This window comes from Parasteatoda tepidariorum, chromosome 7 (assembly GCF_982258835.1).
Source record: "Parasteatoda tepidariorum strain Cologne lab strain chromosome 7, Ptep-v5.0, whole genome shotgun sequence".
NCBI lineage: Eukaryota > Metazoa > Arthropoda > Arachnida > Araneae > Theridiidae > Parasteatoda > Parasteatoda tepidariorum.
Genome location: NC_141761.1, coordinates 34963218 through 34981047, shown reverse-complemented (window position 1 = coordinate 34981047; position 17830 = coordinate 34963218). Strand labels below are relative to the sequence as shown.

The 17830-nt window shown below is 28.5% G+C and overlaps 1 protein-coding gene across 1 annotated transcript in view; it reads right to left on the bottom strand.

The window, feature by feature from the left end:
* Nucleotides 1-17562, bottom strand: part of LOC107442043 (galanin receptor type 1) — a 97317-nt gene extending 79755 nt beyond the window's left edge. Inside the window, exon 1 of the mRNA XM_071183622.2 lies at nucleotides 17339-17562. The gene's annotated coding sequence lies outside the window, so the exon portion shown is untranslated. The remainder of the gene's footprint in view (nucleotides 1-17338) is intronic.
* Between the last annotated feature and the right edge of the window lie 268 nt (nucleotides 17563-17830).

The following is a 17830-nucleotide window of genomic DNA, read 5'->3' as shown; positions in this document are numbered from 1 at the left end:
TCGTGGAGGACCTTTTGATGGAACTAACCCGCATTTGCGTTACATGGGGAGAAAAACCACGAAAACTACCCACTGTTTGCTTGACAGCAAGGGGACTCTGACCCATGATTCGTTTAACACTGGAGATATATCACGTCAGCACTGTGGTTGGTGCAAGCCGGATGTGGAATTCGTATCGACCAGCCATCGCTGAGATTCGGACCCGGTTCTTTCCATTGGTAGGCGAACGGTCTATCCCCAGAGCAATCACGACTCATGTAAATTGTTTATTGACAAATTAAACATGCTAAACAAGTTTATACAAAGAACCAACATATGTAAAAGAAAGTTTTTGTTCTCTTGCTCAATTTTTGCCTTTAGTTCGAAGTCAGTAATGTCAGTAGCCAATATGCATATGCATTTTTTAATGTCCCAATAGGAAATAATTGGAAAGGGACTAGGTCAGACACCCTCCGTGAAATATTTCTGCGAGCCATGGCACTATTTCTTCAATTTTCGTGGTTTCGTATTTTATTTAAGTCATATTGTAGTTACATTATACACTGTTGTGTCACTGAATCAATTATATATTGTAATCCCATGCAAATTGTGTGGCGCTCTTTATTTATTGCACTGTGTTAGCAGCATAAGCGGTAATTTTGACACCAGAGGCAAAAGTAAAACATGTCTGCCTCTTAATTTAAAAGGCACACTGCACCTCTAAAATATAAAAGTACAATGTGACTCTTATTTCTGATTCTTGTATAGTTTATTGAAATACATATTTCTAAGGTACAATACATATAAACCATTTTCTGAAAATAATAATTGATCTAATAACTATTGAGAGTTAACATTTATTAATAACTGTTAGATTAAGTTTTTTCCATCTCTAGACAATGCACTATGTGGATTATGAAAACGGTCTAAATGTACAAATAATAATGTAACAAAAACAAAATATCAAGGTGTAAATGTATCAGAAACAGGAATACACCTTATTACTTAAGAACCTGTATCTTTAAAAGGTGCATGTGTAAAAAATAAGGACTTATATATTGTATCTTTGAAATATTTATTTCAATTATCAGTACAAGATTGTGAAATGAGAATCACATTGTACCTTTATATTTTAGAAGATACAGTGTGCCTTTTATATTCGGAGGAAAACATGCTTTATTTTCTTTCTGTAATCGAAGGTACCGGTTTCAGAGTGTATGCGATAACCACAGCGCCTTCACGTGCGCATAGATAAAGTGTGCTACACAATTTACGTGGGAGTATAATATTATATCTCTGGTTCAGTGGCGCATCGACAAATTATGTAACTACAATATGACCAAACCAACAAGAAATTGTGCCACGGAGAGCACAAATTTGTGAAGGATTCTGGACTGAGACCTTCCGAATTATTTTCTATTAGGATATTTTAAGAAAATGCTGCACGGTGTTCATCTTCAAACTAAAGGCGAAAATTGCGAAAGAGATAAAAAAAAAACCTACAAATGTTGATTTATATCACCGACTATCTTGTTTAGCTTGCTTAATTTGTCAATTAACAAATCGCATGAGCCGTGATTGCTTTGGGGATAGAACGTTCGAATCCCAGCGATGGCTGGTCGATACGAATTCCGCATCAGCTTGCACCAATCGCAGTGCTGACGTAAAATATCCTCAGTGGTATGATCGGATCATGGGTCAGAGTCTCCTTTGCCGTCAGTCTAATAGTGGGAGATTTTCGTGGTTTTCTTCTCCATGTAATGCAAATGCGGGTTAGGTCCATCAAAAAGTCGAAAACGAAGGCGAATTTCTCCCAATACTTGATCCAGGATTTCCTTTGTCTTCTGAATTGGATTCAAAATTGCAAGACTACGGAGTTGAGCATTAACAGTTGTAAACCCAAAAAATTGGATCGGCTGTTCAAACAAAAAAAAAAAATAAAATTAACAGATTACAAGAATTTCACATTTCTTGTAATTTGTGTTCAATAAATATTCTTTTTTTCAATTTTCCATGCTTCGTCTTCCTCTGTTGCGTTTCATTTGGTGCATACTCCATATCTACTGTGATATTTTCTCTTCAAAGCTGTAAGACATATTAATTCCAGATTTTGTTTTCAATCAGCCAAGAAACGAGTTCTTGAAGTGTCACGAGTTGAATTTTTATTAAAAATTATCTTTCAAGGCAAAAGAGGAATATTTAAATTTATTGTCTATTTCAAAATTGTTACACAATTTTACATATTTAAAATGCTCAATTCTGTCTCAAGAATTTTCCGACATTTAGAATCCCACTTATATGAAAGATATTAAGCTAATTTCGATTTACATTACTTTCTTTATTTTATATAGGAATCAAGCGAAATAAATTATATTTATACTTACATTATTTTATATTACAAAAAAGCATGAAGTGAAAAAAAAATTAAACAAATACAATTTCACGAAACAATAAAATTGTTTGAAACGATTAGAAGAAGAGAGCTAAAATAGCGTTATCTAACACACACACTCAAATATGCATTAATATCTTATGAAAAGAAGATTTTCTAGTAAATATTCATGAACAAGGAATCTATTTAAAATAGCATTTTAAATCATTTGCAGTGTTTTGTTAATGAATTTTGAAATTCAGTTAAATAAATTTGATTTTATAGAGTTCAATGATCAAACAATAAGTTATTAATTCATTTATTAACATAAATTTTTCATTATATATTTCATTAGTTATTTTTTTCAATAATTCAATTAAGTAGATTTTCAAAAATATTTTAATGTGAAATATTTAATTTTCGATAAGTTATTTAAATAATTGTTGTAACATTCATTAGAGTTAAAGGATAACCGAACTTAGTTTAAAGAAAGGACAAAATTTGTTTCTTCCCAGTGGTGATGATAATGAAGTCGCATTAAAAAACGAATATTGAAATAATTTATGAAATGAAAGCAATATGTTCCACTGAATTGCTCAATGTATGAAATTTAAAGATCAGCTCACGAATCGACCGTTTTAGACGAGATACGAGTTTTAGTTGCTTTTACTTCCTGTTGACAACGGAAGAAGCGACGAAATATTTGGATAAAATTTTCAAGCAAAAATTACTGTATAAATGTAAGACGATTATTCAAGCTACGGCTAAACAAAATGGGTACATTTCGGATATACGTAATTCAAACATTTCCTATGACTTACTAGTACTTAAGCGCTGGATTCTTAAATAAAGTAGCGATACTATTTTCCTTGGGACCTTTGTGCCACTTTTGATTCTGATTGGCTGCCACTGATCACATGGGTAAACTGTCGACATTTTGTTGACTGGCTTGAGTGCCGAATTATGATTGCGACCAATCTTCGCTTTTCATTATTACATTACATTTGCTTTTATTGTTTTATACTTTTAAATTTATAATGACTGAATGTTGCAAATTTTGGAACAAATTTTGGAAATTTTAGAACAAATTTTGGCCTCAAATTATATCGTTCTTCTATTGGAGATCGGATTAAAAATGACGGAAAATATGATTGCTAAGAATTGGCAGAGATAAATAGAATGCATATGATAACCAGGGCTAAAGAGAATACAAGGGCTAGTTCACTCCGCTCTTAGAGCTGAAGCTACGATTTCCCTCCTCATGACGTCACTGTGTCTACAGATCTCGGAGATCGCAAGCAAAGATATGATAACTTTGCATCTTTCTCTTGTTAAAATAAGTTAGACTTTTTCTGGTTATTAGCCATCAAACTTTACGTAATTAACACATTATTTCCGTTCATAAACATAGTTCAAAAAAAACTTTCTTGGTTATTATATTAAAAAAATACCATTTTAAACTTATAAAAATGTTTTGCTAGTTGGTGAAAATGACACGATAAATACTTTATTTTAAAAAGTTCAGTTTTAACTTTAACTATTAAGAAAAATGAAGGCATATATTGACACTTTTTTTATCTACATATTCTTCTATAAAGATAAGTTAAGTTAAATTTAGAATCCCTGATTTTAAAATATGTCGTAAATAGCAATTTGTTCATACTTAATCATTAGGAAACATCAACCTTAAACGCTAATTACTGAAACAAAATAATAATTTAGGTTCATAATGACATCAGAAATTTTACAATTGTTTATAGACATTTAAATTTACGATGATATAATATATAGATATTTAAATTGAAGAGAATATAATTTTTAAAAAAAATCATAAATATTTAGAATAACTACATTAAAAAATATGTTATGAAATTAGGAGAATTTCAACTATATACTATATATTTTATTTATACTTTTTACTTACATTTTAATTTTCTTTGACTTTATCTATTTTTTAATTCTTTTCACCTGCCTTTCTTTATGAAGTAGCGAGGCGGTTTCTATTTAGATAATGAATTTTTATAAAAGTTCTTTACGACAGAATAAACGTATTGCGGTTTTATATTAACTGTGTCATTTCGGAATCCATTCTTTACATAGTTGTTCATTTACTTTAGGGAACACGTGGAAAATTATACTTTTTCCTTTTGTTTTTATATCAAAATTTTTGCAAGTTGCAATCGCGCAAACTGACATTTCGATAATAGTTTTAAATTCTTGTAAATTCACTGCAAAAACTGAGGAAAGTCATTATAGAAAATAACAAATGTCTTAGAATATCTCGCAAAAAGAAATGATCCTATATTAGTTAGAGCTAGTAAGGCCAAACGCTCCGTTCTTGAAGTAAAAGCGCGAGCTTTGCGCCAAAGTGACGTCACTAGAGTGACGTCGGAGGATCGGCGCGGCAAGAGATACTTCAAAGGAGTGAACCAGCCCTTCTATTCTCTTTAGCCCTGTATGATAACAGCAGATTGCAGAAGGTAAATTTGAAATTAATTTACTTATTCATTTCTTATAAATTTTACATGATATTTATATATAATGATATTATTTACAAACTTAGAGCAATATCTTTCACTTTTTAAGGTTTAAAAAATTCAGTTGCATTAAATATATTTTCCTGACAGAAATGAAAATGGACTACAAATATTATTTGTAACTTAAATATATCTTTCGTTAGAAAACTTTTAAAATGAATTTTAGTAGCATTTAATTATTTGAATGTTTTGTTGCCAAAACTAATAGTAAACTAGCGTAACATATTAAATATTTTTCAAATGAATAAATTTAAAATGTCTATGTTTTAATAAAGCGATCTAATTCCTATTTGATTTCTTAGTTTCTTTATTTTTATTATTTTAAATATTTCATACCTTATAGTAAAATTTTTTAACAGTACAAAATAAATTTATTACATTTGCTATTCAGAATATAAATAAGAATTCGCAAAGAAATATTTATCAAATTTTAATGAATTCGAACTCATCTATTTTGCCACTAAATGTGACTAAGCTCCTATTTACAAATTATAAATTGTTTTATCACATGCCCTAATTTTAAAGTATTAAAAAAACTGATATTATTTTAACTATATCTAACTATATTTTACTGTTTGAACTTTAAAAAAAACTGACTGCAAAAAATTTCTAAGAGAGTTAGGAATAAAAAAGTTATAGCATATTATGAAAAACGAAATGAGAAAGTTTAACTTGCGGATAAGGCTCTATTTTCTCTGAATGGAATAATGTATAATTGGAATAATGTAAATAATAATGTATGTAAATGTATAATTTTAAAAGGAAAAAAAGAAAAAAAAAAGAAATTAAAAAAAAAAAGGAATTAAAAGGAAAAAAAGAATTAAATGAAAAAATAATAAGTCCTTACGTTATCTTTAAGAATATGAAAATATTAATTAATAAAATGCCGCGTTTAAGAATAGAAACTCAGTATTTCTGCATTGAAAGTTGCGCTCACCAAGATGGCGGCATGTCGCTACTTTTTCTTAGTATCCATGGCATTTACCAGTACACTATTCGTTTTAAAGCTTTTATATTTCATTTTTGAGATTAAAAAAATTACCGGACAATAATTAATTAGAAATGCAATAATTGAAAATGGAATAAAAAACAAAATAGACTGCGTAATTTGTTAACGCGCAATAAACTTGGCTGATTAACGAAGATAACCTGGGAAACATTACTGAAAATATCTTTAAAATATTTAAAAAAAATTGAAACGTTTATAGCTTATTTTAAAACACTGGCTTCTGCTAATTCTATGAGGAAATTCCATTTTTAAAAATATAATTAAGAAATCAAAAGTTTGGCTTCGTAAAATATTTCAAATTTCACTCATATAGATTTATTTAGAATCTCATTTTTAGAGCAGATGGTTTACCCACAATTTAATATACACACACACCTACACACACATAAATTCTTTGTTTTATTATATACATATAAGTTTTACCGCCTTTCTCCGTGGCTTTATGTTATTAGATTCAGTAAAAAACATTTTTAACAATTAATTTCACCAAAACAAAGGCTAACTGCTTTCTGTATTATCTGGCATAATGCTGCTGCTAACGGCAATTCTTGATATTTAAAATTTACCACAGTCAAGCTACTTTCTATCTTCGAGGGGCCGTAAGAAATCTCTCATAAAATGTACAGTAAGGGTTCAGCTTTAATTGGCACATATGTTGCGCATACGTAAGATTATATTTGGTATTTATTAAAATTATATCAATTACCATGATGCCAGTAGTAACTATTACCAAAATTAATCATTATTGGTGTCAATGATATTACGGTTACTTTTTACGGTATTTCGTAACGAATAAATACATTTTCTTCATTAATTAAGCTTTTAAGTACGCAGCTCATTTTTTATTTCAAATATACCTATTACCAACGATAATTAAGTATCATTGACATCAATATTAGTTTGCCTACTTTTATTGTTATCTTAAACGAATTAGTACCTTTCCTCCATTAATTCTGCTTTTAATGCATAGATTTTTTTCTTCAGTTTATTACTACTGCCAAAATTAGTTATCATTGACATTAATAATATAATTGGCGTTTTATTGCGTTTTTCTTCAAGGAATTAGTACCATTTCTCCTTTAATTTTACTTTCAAAACTTATTTTTTAAAATTTCAGCTGTCCTTTATTTTCTAATTATTTAGTTTTATAAAAACAGGTTTCAAAAGCATCCTTATAATCAATATAAGCATATAGTTTCATATTACCTTAAAAATATTAATCTAGGGACTTAGGCTTATGCTTTCACGATCGCTTTAATAATTTAGAAGAATAAAAATAATGAGTTAAAAATAACAAATAAAAAATAATGTATCAAAAATAATTAAGTGATACAGAACGGGCACTAGACTAATTTCTTTTTATTCGAGCTTTAAGCTAGTAAACATCATTGAAGTCATCTTTAAAATATTTGTCAATACTGAATAGTTTATAGTTTACTTTAAAACAATGACTTACGCTAAGCCAATGAGAAATTTCCATTTCTTAAATGTCTCCAAATTTAAAAATCGAATTAAAAATCGAAAATCGGGCTTCGTAAATAGTTTAAGATTGTACTCATTCAGCTTCTTGTTAAATTTTGTATTCTTAGGACCTACCGTTCACTCACAATCCAATTTTCAGACACATACACTCGAATTCTTTATTTTGCGATATGTATAGATTGACAAACGTACATTAATGCATTTATTCAATATATTGTGCTAATTTTTTTTCTGATAACGAGCTGCAGGCGACGACCCTTCAGCATAATATTATTTGGTGTTGTTTAAGTTGTTTTTTTATTAAAATTCAATTAAAATAGTAATGACGAATTCAATTACGTTCTTCTCAAACAGAAAAGTTTGGTATATTTTAAGATGAATGAGAAATTTAGATAATTATAAATATACATTATTAAGATACATAATAATTAAAATATCTTTTATATAACTTAGGACGTTTAATTTTGGATTTCAAATGCTGTTGATACGATAGACTGTCTATGTACAAGCATATTGTTTAGATAAAAATATTAGACTGCGATATTTTAGCATCTGATGAGCGAGCAAAACAAGCACAGGTTCAAGAGGAACTGCTTTCTGACGGTTGGTTATTGAATTAGGAGAAGTAAGACCAATTTACTATTCGTCGATCTTGAAGGAAACGAGACACTTTGGCTAAAGCTGGTGCTTGCGAGGCCTCTGTGTCGTCGACATCCCTCACCTTTTTGGAAATCTTCTCAAAAATAAAACACAAAAACAAGATCACTTGGATTGTCCCCCCAAACCACCCATGGTATCAATTATCTCGACCTCCCTGGCTCAAGGTTTTAATAGACAGGAACAAACTATTCTTGCCCGTTTTCGAAGTAGTCACCTTAAATCAATGAAATTTTCGGAAGGATCCAAGAACTTTGAAATGTGTACCAACTGTTCTTCAGAACATGCTTCGCCTCACCACATCCTCGCGTGCCTGGGGCTCACCAAACAGGATGTAGCAGATGATCCATTGATGGTGTTGGATTTTTTAAGGGTGTATAATGTCATGGACCTGGTCTAGCACTGCTGGTCAATGAGAGCGTGCAACAACAACAACAAGATAAATTTATAAATATTTGCAAAAATAATTTGCTTTTGATGAAAAATATGTATTTTATTACTTTTTAATTTACGAAACCTAGCTTTATTCTTCAACTATAACCAACTCTCGCTTAAAACGCCTTTAGCGAGAGTCCAATATTTTAGTAACTATTTTTCTTAAATATTTTCGACGAAAAAATTTTTCTTTACTAGCAGCAGAGCAAAACATTGTCCCTATGAAATTTTATAAATGCAATATATTACGGAACAGCTATAAGTGATTACGCTGTTCCATTACATTTTTAAAGTGGTCTTGAGTTCTACATATTTTTATCTTTTGTAACATCCCCTCCATCAACTTTTTCTAGGTCATGTTGTCAATCCTTACTCTTAAGAATTGCGTATCCTCTAAGAGTTTTGCACGTCATTTTAAAATTTAATGCTAAATTTTGAAACGAATGAAAAAATTTAAAGGGAAGCATAAATACGCTTTTAGAATAGTTTTAAAAAGAAAAAACATAAATTTCTTTTCCTTATCATAGGAAAAAAATAGCTATTTTTATTTAAGTTTATCATATTCTGAGCAGCATATAAATCTCTTTTTAACAATGTGATTTATAGAAGGATTGCAAACTTTTAAGTGGTTCTTAAGGGATAAAAATAGTATTACAATTTTTTTTCTAGTTCTAAGTTCAGGAAATCAAATTTAAATGGCTTACTGGTTTTGTCATTTCAAGTATACGAAATAAATTTACTTCATTTACTTTATTCGTAACAATTTGCACACACTCCAAAGTCTGATGCTACTTTTTTCAATTTAAATTAGTTTAATGATATGAGATTCGTCGCAGCGCTTAAAACATTTCCATTTTTAGCAATAAACATTATAAATATATTTTAATTAAGCATATCGTCGGTGAAGGTTTTAAATTTGGACACAACTCGAAATGCATCTTTACAAAAATAGGCACATCTAGAAATACGTATTTAAGAAAATAGATGTAACCACTTGAGAAAATGTGCATAGTATTTGATTCCTTTTTTAAAATTTCCCTTACGAATATTGTTATTTTTGAAGCATGACCTAATCCAAATAATTTTGTAAAATGATATCGTCCATTTTCATAAATAACTTGCCACATTTTATTAAATTAGTCTTTCTTTGAAAAGACTTTAAAAGTCGACAGTTGTTTTTACAAGGTTGTCACAGGTGCTATACATTTATACTAGTGGTAGTAAATCAACGTTAATGAAATTTAGATCCTTAAAATTCCGTTTATCGTCTGGATTAAAGATTCCTTAAACTTTAGCTAAACATTTTAGCAATTTTGATGTTTAACTTAACATAATATTTTTACAATACCAAATATTTTTCACAATGGTCTTTGATTGCACCTGAAAATGGATTTTAATACGAAGTCCGTAGAAGAATTTTGGCCAGGAGTCCCAAAAGAATTTCCATCGATTTCTATAGCCACCATACATATTTCTTTTACTTTTTCCAACGATACATTTTTGTGAGACAACATTATCGTCCTTAAGCTCTATAAAATCAAAGTGTCGAACAAATCTAAATATTGCAGAGGTGCTTTGTCCTGCGGTTTCGGATATTTGGCCAAGATTTGATAGTATAATTAAAAATAAACAGACACACCCCTCCCCTTGATGCTTATTTCTAGCATGTGCGCTGTTAGAAGTAAGTAGTGGCTACACTTCATGAACAGACTATACTTAATCTCTTAAGTCTCCAAAGTAATTATATTTATTTATTATTATTGTATTATATTTTTAAATTTCTTATTTGTTTAAAATCTTCATATTGTTTTAGATCTTAAAATTAAAGTTGATGACCTGAAACTGCAAAAGCATATTACAGTATAAGTCAAGGAACTGATGGTTTCACTCACGCGTTGCGCAAGGCTTTTGGGGTTTCGCAAAATTTTCGTAAATATTATGGGGTCTCCATACCTTAGTCTAGAGTTCTGAATACGAAGACAAAGCAGGAAAAGATACAACTACAATATATTGTGCTGTTCGGAAAGTAATTTCGTAATTTCGAGGGGTAATGAAAAACAATTTTCGTATAATGAATAAATATTTTATTAAATTTTATAGTGACCATTCTGGTCCAACACTTTTTGCCATCTTTCTGGTAGTAGCATGATTCCACGCTCATGAAGTTTTTGGTCTTTGCTGGCAAAAAACTGATCAAGGTGATTTTTGATCTCTTCATTTGAAGTAAAGGTCTTATAGTCCATAAAACTTCGCAGTGACAGGAACAAATAGTAATCCGAAGCTGCCAGATCGGGAGAATGTGATGGGTGTGGCAGTGTATCCCATTCAAGCTGAAAAAAGCTTTTGGCGAATGACCAAACTTGCATGAGGTCTCGCATTATCTTGGTGGAACACTATACTTTTTTTGTTGATTAATTCTGGCCTTTTCTATTCAGTTTGTCCAGCTAATGACGGTAGACTTCCGAATTAATTGTTGTGTTATCCGGTAAAAGCTCAAAAAAAGCGATTGCTTTTAAATCCCACCAAACAGACATCACCTTTTTTTGATAGATATTAGCTTTCGAAATGCTTTGAGCCAGTTCATCTTTCATGCTCCATGATCTCTTGCGTTTGACATTGAAAACCCATTTTTCGTCCCCGGTACTGATGCGTTTCAAAATTTGATCATTTTCGTGACGTTTGAGAAGCGAACCACAGACGTCAACGTGACGACACAAATTTTGCTTCGTGAGAGCATGGGGAACACATATATCAAATTTTAATTGAACTTTTTCACACACAAGCCTTGCTATGTCAGCTCTCAAAACATATAATGATAATGTGGCTTGTTGGGTTCGAAAAAATATAATTAAATCCTCTGTCGGAAAAACAAAATTACTTTCCGAACAACACGATACCTAGCTACTCCAATCCCGAAGTCCGAGACGTAGCCCCGTTATGTTTATGCTTAGTGCTCAAAGTTAAGAACGGAAGGTTAAGGAAGGTAAGTAAGGGAAAATAATCATGTAATTCCTAGTTTAAATGTTAAAATTGGGTCTGAAACTGAAAATACGCGATTCGAGTGTTCTTTTTGGTAAGCTCGCATTTTGAACTGTATCCATGTTCGTAAACAAGCATCATTTCGAACTGTATCTACACTGTAAAAATGTCCCGAAACATTTCTGAATGTATGAGGCAGCTAAGGTGCATGTAATTTTCAAAGCGGATTCTGAATATTTCGGACTGAATCGGCGTCACTGCTGTACAGTTTTGCACTTTTGAAAATAAAAGAAATGTTTTTCGATTCATCATATTATTAAATGAAGTTCTCAGAGATTTTCGGAAACATTTTTATTGAGTCAAAATTATTTTCAGAAACTTTTTACAGTGTAGATTTTAAAACTCTCCGACGATATATAAAACTTAAACATTTTTAAATGCTTAACAGGACTTTTCATTAAGTTTCTGCGTTTTCATTAATCCATACTAATATTACGATAAGAAAATATTAATTGATGCTTCATTTCTCACTCAGGTTTAAACAAGATCTTTAATGAGAAGAAAAAAAATCAAATTTTCTTTCATAAAATCTGTTTTTTTTTCTCATTAAAGATATTTTTTTAAATTCCATAAATTTATCGACAAATTTTTGCGTAAAACTTTAATAATGCCTTAATATAATTCCTTGTAATAACCTCGCATCAATAAATGAAAAAAAATTCAAATAATGATGTTACAAAAAACAGAGTATGAAAACTATCATTTGCAGATTTTGAATAAGTGGATTATGAATTCAAATTGAAACATTCAAGGTAATTTTCAAAGGAAGCTATTTTTTAAAGTAAAAAATATTTATTTTTCGTTCTTCTAAATTCCAAATGTTAATTGATATTCATATATTTCATTTTGAAAATATGAAATAAAATTAAAATTTATAGAAGAAATTTTTTTTCCATGAATATTTTACTTTTAATAAAGTATACTTTTAAATAATTAGTTAAACGTTATATTTAATGAATGTAACAATAACGTTAATTAAATTTTTTAAAGTAAAATTGAAAAAAAAACGATGGCACTTTATTAATTCAATGCAGAATGTGATAGTTTGAGCATTAATCACTTGATAAATGGTAAATTAATTAGAAAGTAACTTTTCAATAGTTGAAAATTGATAAACATATTAGTCAGAATTAAAAATTAATGAATTAACATTTATAAAATTAATTGTTGAAAATAAAAGTTTATAAATACAACATTGTTGAAAGTTAAATAGTGCTGTTACGTTTTACTGCTTAGTATGAATTTCTGTGGTGAATATAAAATTTATAAAATGCATATTGTTTTTTCCTTTTTAATTGAACTTTTTCGCATAGTCATATTTGTGTTTGTAATTTTATGATTTTTTTCATAGTTAGAATAATAAGAAGCATTGACAGCAGCTTTCTAGTACTTCACAAAAGTAACAAATATAAATTTTATTTCACCAATTATACACATGTTAGAATTACATCTAAAAACTTCTGAAAATTCTATATTTCATCCCAAGCTTGTGGAATAAAATGATGATAAATATGCGTTCAAAAAACTTTTCTTTATTTTAATTTTTCACATAAAGGCATCCTTTAAACTACAAGTTGGATTGATTTAATTGACGTAAAAAAAAGAGCTTCTAGCTAAAAAATTTTATAGGTTTTTTCAATGCTCAAGGACTTTAACCAGTAAAAGTAATTTAAAAAAAAGTAATGTGACAAAGTAATCCCACGAGATTTATAGTTCAACTAGAAGTGTATGAAGCTTTTATGTATCAAACGAAACTATTTTATTTATTACGACCTAAGATTCATGTTACTCTAGATGAATGAGAGAGAACTGAAGCGTATAAGGTAATGTTCCCCAATGTCCATTACAGTTACACTTCAATGTATTTGAAGAATCCCATTTCTTATTATTTATCAAATCAAATGGTAAAATTGAAAGCAAGCTATTCTGTTTTAATAAAGGAGGACGTTTTCTATGCATATATGATATTCCATTTAGCTAGTACACTAGTAAAGATTCAGATTCTACCCTAAATAATTTTTGCTCTACTGATCAGATTTTCAGGAGATAGGACTCAATCTTGATGGTACAATGGGGTAACCTCAAATATGCTAATTAGTTAGTGCAAACGATATTTTGAGTCACAAAATCCGACACAAAAATGTACGCTTTCTTAATAAGCACACTCCCAAAATAGAAGGGGTAGCCACAATCTGGGAAATATAGTCCGAATATTTAGGTCTGGAGAGTGGTTTAATGTTTGAACCCATAATTATATATTTACTTTTTTGGTATTCCACCATATTTTGAGAATAGAGGAGTTGAAAATATTTTGAGAATAGAGGAGTTGATTATTTTATAGAGGAATTGAAAATTTTTTGCAGGAAGCTGTAAAATTCGCTTACTCAAAGATAATTCCGTGAATTGAAAAAGAAGAAGGTAATTTTTAAGGCAAAATACAAAACTTGAATGAAATAAGTCGAATAATTCCTGAAAACTCCAATTTTAAATTATTATTTGAAATTCCGTTTCCAGCTAGCTTCAATTTCTAGAAGAAAAACTTACATCATATGACATGATATTACATCATCATACCGTACTTAAATTATTTTAATTTTCGAAAAAAACGATGTCAGTATGCTTTGGAAATTTAAATTGTTTACAACCCAGTACGAGTTGGCATAATTTTGTTTTTGCCTTCTTCCCTGGTAAGAATCAGCAGAAATAAAAGTCCACCGATGCAATGTGCGCCTGTATTTAGTTGCGTAATGAGGGTGATTATATTTAAATGAGGTTGATTATATTTACATTTTTTAAACTCTGTGAACTATATTAAAGAGTTTTACAATGTATAATTTCCATCCGCTACCGTTCTGCTAAGTCTAGTCCGAGTTCGTCTTAATATACTCTCTAGCCTACGCCTTCCTGGTACTATATTCAAGAAATAAATTGTTAAATGTTGTTAAGTAAAGGGAATATTTTAGTGCATTTATAGACTATTCCACTTTCTTTTTTTCAGGTTCCTTTCGATTTCATATTTTGATTTTATATGGTTGTAGAAAAAGAATAAGTTGGTTCACTGTCACATTGAATTTATGCAGCTAAGTTTGTTTAAATCTACAATACGAGATTGTTTTTTTCTCCCTTAAAAATCGTGAAACTTTCAAGCATTTTAAAGCAGTCTCGCATCAACAAAACCAATAAATTGATTACAAGACGAAAAATTTGAAGTCCAAATTATAAAAAAGCATAACATAATATTTCAAAATAAACTTAAACTGTTTCTAAACGCATGTGCGTATTAAAATGTTGATATTAAGAAATTGAACAAAGTTGTGAAGGATCATCAGGGGGTAGTATATTTTGTAAATTAGGTTTAAACTGATTTTTTTCTTTTAATATTTATTTTATTCAAGTTTAATTGATACTTTTCCATTTTGCCTGTGCAAGTAATCCCAGTCGTTTTATTTATTTATTTTAATAAATCAAATAAGCAATTTTCTCTCGTAATAGAACAGGATATTGGCATTTAGAATTTAAATCAGCATTCTTTTAAAAAGTGTTTGAATCAAATAAACTTAAAAAAACTCAAGAATGTCTTTCTCAGAATACAAATGCTTCTTCTTTTGTTGCTTTTCTCTGATCACAAAGAAAAAAAAATCTGAGGAATCATAACAAATTTAAAAGTACTTTCGAAAGTTCCAAACGCATGATTTGTTACTGTTTTTTCCTTTCTTCTTTGACTAACATATACTTTTTAAAAAACAATGTTCTCAAGACCATATTTTACGAGCTGGTAACACCGATATCTCAGTGATCTACAATGTAATGATTATAATTATTCCTTACACTTTCTTAAATACATTTTTGAAATAAAGCTTTATACTATTTTATTATTTACTATTCGATAAGTATGCTACTTTTTGAAAAATAATCTAAGCCAAATTTGCTAGAACTCTTTAATATATTACATTATATTCGATACATTTTGCTTGTTTTTTTGTTGAAAAACTAAATAGATACTATGAAATCTTTTTCCTCTATATTTATTCTTGTTTGTAAGTTAAAGGAGTAATAATGATAATTATTTTGCTTATTTTATTATCTTATAAAACAGTTAAAATCTAAACATAGTATGTTATTAGTTGTATTATTTTAGGTAATGGAAATATATAATGCGCGGAGAAATAAATTCTGCTAAAATTATCTCATTGTAGTGACATTTCTGGTTGAAAAAACTATAGTTCTGATTAATAAAATGACAATTCTGTTCATGTGGTTACTGTTTAAAGAAAATTCCAGTTTTCAAAATTATAGTTCTTATTACCAAACATTTAGTAAATATTACAAAACTGAAAAATAATTTAAACCGAATACATGGCTTTTATGACATGTTCAAAGGTATCATAATAAAATTTTCAAATTTCACTCCATTTATCAGATTTTTTCATATATTTTAAAACCATATTTTTAATTTTACCAAAATCATTATAAAAGTGCTTCTGTAAAAATTATAGAGCTCTTTGGTGTTCCTATATAGCCAGAACACGGTGAAATTTGCTATATTCTGATAGTTTTGGTCACACTTTTTTTTTCTCAGTGTGTTAATAATTACTTCAATAATAAAACTATTAAGTGTTAATGGTTGCAACTCTAATATTAATAATTTAAAATACTTTATGGATATAAAATATTAATAATTTATTTTCTAGTAAAGATGTGAAACGTTAATGATAACTTATATCATAAATACTAAAAATTCTAATAGTTAAAACTTTAATATTAAATATATGAACTATTAATAAAAGTAAACTTAATAATGAAGTTACAAATAACTTCGGTAAAAATAATATGTTAAAGAAAGTAAATTGAGAAATAAAGATATGAAAAAGGTACTAATAACTTCAATAATATTTATATTAAATGGTAATAGCAATAAATTTGATAATACTTACATAGAATATTTACTATAATATCATCTTTAACTCATTTGTTTTCAAAAAAGCTTATCGTCTCAGAAAATTTTAATTATTTTAATTAATATCAAAACTTTGTCGTAAAATAAACTATATCAAATATGATATTATATTATATATAAAGTATAATATAATATAATATATAATTATAATACATAAAATATAATATGCATAGTAAAATATATAATTATGTATATATAAGGCTTAATTTGTATCAAAGAAAACAAATAAATAGGCAAAGGTCAAAATTTAAAAAAATATTCAAATTAATCCTCTTTGATCTCGAATATCTTAAAAAGATTTAATAAGCTTTTAAAATTATTAATTTTACATTCTCAGTATTTTATTCAAAAGTAATAAAAATTAAACTAAGATCTCAGCATCAATAAAATTAAAGTATCAGCCAAAAATATCAAATAAGGAAAATCTATATTTGGTTTAGAGAAAAGAAAAATTACTTTACAATTATTTTATCAATTAATAATAATTAAAAACTAATAGTAATTTTTGTAATAAATATCGTAAACTTGAAAAATTGAAGCAGATTTGATATTTGTGTTACATACAAAAACTCGCAATTTAAAGTTTTTAATTAATTAAATTAAAGAAAAAAGCCCATGGAGCTAGTAATGAACTATCAGATATATATAAATATTTCAAAAATTGTTAAAACTCCAAAGTATAAATATTCTTTATGTTATAGGTTTTTATTAAGATTTTCAGTTTGTTCAAATTGAAATTAAAATATTTATTAATGTACCACATATAATTAATGCGATTCTAAAATTATTCTAAAATTATGAACCGTGCGATTCTAAAATTATGAACCGTTAAAATAGAGGGAAAAAAATGAGAGAAAACAAGATAAACTTACTTTTTGGCAAATTTAAAAATAAATTTTCTCAACTTTTAGAATTCGAATAACTAGTAGAAACTATTATAAAACTGTTTTTTCGTATAAAATGTTCAAATTATTAGAATTCATCCAAAGTAATAGATTAAAGCTATTCTTCTCATTCACTGAACCATTTATGAATCAGGGAGCAGAGACGAAAATAAGAAGACTGTTTCAGGTGCAAACAATTTATCTCTTGCGCTTCTTGGAGCGCTGCAGTCGCTAAAGACTTCGATTCAGAGCAACACTTGTCGAAAATTAAAAAGTTTAAATTTTGTTTGCAGTGAAAATAAATAAACTGAAGTTTCGTAAATGAAATGTTGCGCTTTGTGGAGCGTGAATTTACATCTGGATACTTTTGCACTAATTATACAAATTCAAAATGAAATTCATTTTTATTTTGAACTTAATTAAAAATTTTCCTATTATAAAAATAATTGTGAAAAATGTTTAACGCTTTTCTTTTAAGCG